The following is a 3,487-nucleotide window of genomic DNA, read 5'->3' as shown; positions in this document are numbered from 1 at the left end:
TATAACATTTTAGTACTTGCATGGGTTTCTTCCAGGTACAAAATACCAACCTTCTTTGTCAGGTAATAGAATCCAGGATGCAGCTCATTTTTCATTTATATCTGCTGCTCAAGAAGGTACAGGGATTCCTGAATATTAACCACATAGCTTCCGTACCATCCTGAGCTTCCTGGCTAGCTACCTATGCTGTTTTTTGTTTTTGTTTTTTATATTGAATGGCTGCATTTATGAGGAGCTCTCTTTTTATATACATGGTATAGTGAGAGCTCTTCACACACGCAGCCGTTCAGTATAGACAAATAATTTTTTTTCTATGAGGTGTTAGTTGACAAGCTACAGGCTTGTGAATAAGCAGAGAAAATGCTGGTGGTCACACCCCTTGCAACATTTTTGTTGGCTGTGCAAGCAGGACCCTTGCTCTCTTTGGGGAAGCTGCGATCTTTAGGCAGCAGGGTGTGTGAGCTTTGCTGAAGCAAGATTGCTGACTCTGTGCGGGCAATGTAAGACTGCTGCATGGAGGTCGCTGCTTCTATACAGAGCAGCCTTTTTCCGGGGCTAGCACTTTGGACTTGTTGGATTGAGTAACCTCATTACAAACAAAAGAATATTACACTATTTTTTGATGCTCATTGTATCTTTTTAGCGGATTTTTAAAAATCATACAATTCATTAAAGGATATCTATGGTCAAAAAGTAACAATAAATGTGTTTCTATATTGAATTTCTGTAAGTTCTATCCCCCTCCTAATAACCATATTGATCCAAATGTTTGTACACTTTTCAAGATGCCCATAGGAGGTACTTCCTCAAGGCTGGGACACAAGTTCCCTCAGAGCTGTGAATATGCACTTGTCACTACTCAACATCTGAACTTCCCACAATGTAACATCATCATTACTTACTGGAAGGAATGCATGGTGGGATTTGTAGTCTTTAGAAATCTAGGCTGAATCACATCAAGCAGCAGGGAAAGAGATGCAAAGCACACTGGGAATCCAGGAAGTTGTTGAAAGTGGTGGGCCGACAGAAGGTAGCACTCACTACATAAAAGGAATTTGTGTCAAGTAAGCTTTGATTTTATTACCAGAAACGGCTACTGTATGTATTCCTATTACAAAGCTAATTCATATGGAATGTATATAGCTTGGCTGGGCAGGACTTTTTCCACTCTGTAAAACTGAAATTGACATTTCATTAAAGGCAGACACTGATGGGTTATTTTGGATTCTTATACATCTTGGACACTTTAGTGGTGGGATCTCTCTTTTATCTCTGCCCTTACAATGGCCTCCCTTAGAGATAGTTTAGGGAGTGTACGAGAAGAACTCCAAAGCATCAGTGATGCATTGTTCTTTGTGTGGATCACTATTTGCTGCCACCATGAGAAATAGTAATAATAGTAATAATAGTAATTGGTGTTTAGGTGTTATGTTGCACCGAGCAAGAGCCAGGTCCTTCCATTGATCTGTTGGCAAAGCTAACTGGTTTCTGTTTGCCACCCAACGCAGAGAGCAAATGTTCTAACTTATTAATTCATGTAAATATGTCACGCCTGCGGGGGGTGTGCGGTGTGGAGTGCAACTGCGGAGGGGATTTGCAGGAGGTGTGGAAAATTAGGCTTCTCAGGTGTCGCTCCCAGTCTTAAGGGGGAGTTTGAGACTCTTGCATCACAGCCAGTGAACAAATGAAATAGAAGTAAGGCTATTAACTCATAGCCTTCCAGTAAATGTAATTAGCAAAACCGCAAGTATCGCTCCAGTTGGAGCCTTAATACAGACTGTCAGTTCTCCAATATGCCTGCACCCATGCTGGACTATACAAATTGATGCATAATACTTAATTGCTTATCAATACCAGGGTACCTAGCTACAGCAAGTTTATTCTAGCGCACCTTGACTTTGCTTTGACAGTATTGTAGAACCCAGATGTTCCTTGTGTGACCCAATTCATCCAGCTCTTCCATGTGCACAGAGGGCTTTGAGAAAAATCCAGAGTAAGCCACATGCAGCATTTGTTACTTGATCAACTTTTCATGGAAACTGTAACGAGCCCCTTGCTCGCTCGGTTCCACTCTCCCGGAACTCCTTAGATTTCAGACCGCAGCGTCTGATATTTCGGACATCTGATAATTTGGGATGCGAACTACAGCTATGTGCCGTTTGTATCCAGTGGTGATCGCTCAGAACAAACACCAGGCAGGCTGTATGTAAGTTCAAACAGGAATCGCGTTTATTGGATCCACACACAGACTTTTATAAACAACAGTTTGAAGGTGGCCCAACCGACCACCTTCCTATTGGTCAACTGCAAAGTATCCTCCAGTCCTCACCTAGGTCCTCTTGGCCATGCAAATGAGGACTCGAAACAGGGCAAATAGGGATTGGTCCATAGTCTCTAGGAAGGAGGCTAGCCCTCAGGCTCCTCCAGCAGCCCCAGTGACGGTTCAGTCCGTCACAGAAACCAAAAAGAGTAAAATGTAAGAGTAAAGACAGTGACAATATGGGAAACATGTCTGGAATTCTAATATTACTATACATGCAATCTGACAGTAAGGGGGAACATTTTACAGATAAGTTACAAACAAAGAAAGGCAAATAAACATCTTTGTACAAGTCTTCACTTTGCTGTCATCATTTGTACAAACTCTTCGTAATTTACTTGACCATCTCCATCAATATCTGCTTCCCTGATCATTTCATCAACCTCTTCATCTGTTAACTTCACACCAAGATTTGTCATAACATGACGGAGCTCAGCAGCACTAATGTAGCCATTACCGTCCTTGTCAAACACACGGAATGCTTCTCTAATTTCTTCTTCACTGTCTGTGTCTTTAATTTTTCTAGCCATCATAGTCAAGAATTCAGGGAAGTCAATTGTTCCATTACCATCTGCATCTACTTCATTGATCATATCTTGCAGCTCTGCCTCTGTAGGGTTCTGGCCAAGCGACCTCATCACTGTACCCAGCTCCTTTGTTGTAATTGTGCCATCACCATCCTTATCAAATAGTGAGAAGGCTTCTTTGAATTCTGCGATCTGCTCCTCTGTCAGTTGATCAGCAATTTCGAACGAATGGATGTAGCGCGCAGCTCCAGCAAGCTAAACAGTCACAACGTCACCCCTCGGAGGCTCGGTTCGGACTCCTGTGATCTATCTGGAGAGTCTGGCATAGTGCTTTCCAGAATTTGGACACAAATTGACTTCCTCTGTCGGATAGGATCTGGGTTGGTAAGCCGTGTAGTCTGAGGATTTGGCTAACGAAGGTATGAGCCGTCTCTTTGGAGGTTTAGTCCGGCGCGTATCATAAAACCGTTTCTGCCTGTCTTGGGCGTTCTTCAGATTTGATTGTAAGCATACGGAGGTTTTCTCTAGAGACGTCAGGTAGTCCTGTACGGAGGGAACATTGGTTGGTGTGAAAGATGAGTCGCACTGCGTTAGGGATCAAGACTTTCTCAATGGAGAAAGGCCTTGCGAACTGTCGGCC

At 42.9% G+C, this 3,487-nt stretch overlaps 1 pseudogene; it reads right to left on the bottom strand.

Moving 5' to 3' along the window:
* Window positions 1–1,916: 1,916 nt before the first annotated feature.
* LOC108789518 lies at window positions 1,917–3,152 on the bottom strand (annotated as a pseudogene).
* Between the last annotated feature and the right edge of the window lie 335 nt (window positions 3,153–3,487).

This window comes from Nanorana parkeri, unplaced genomic scaffold (genome assembly GCF_000935625.1).
Source record: "Nanorana parkeri isolate BGI_ZX_2015 unplaced genomic scaffold, ASM93562v1 scaffold402, whole genome shotgun sequence".
Taxonomy (NCBI): domain Eukaryota; kingdom Metazoa; phylum Chordata; class Amphibia; order Anura; family Dicroglossidae; genus Nanorana; species Nanorana parkeri.
Note: the sequence above shows the minus strand (reverse complement) of the source record. Positions and strands in the feature narration are given on the sequence as shown.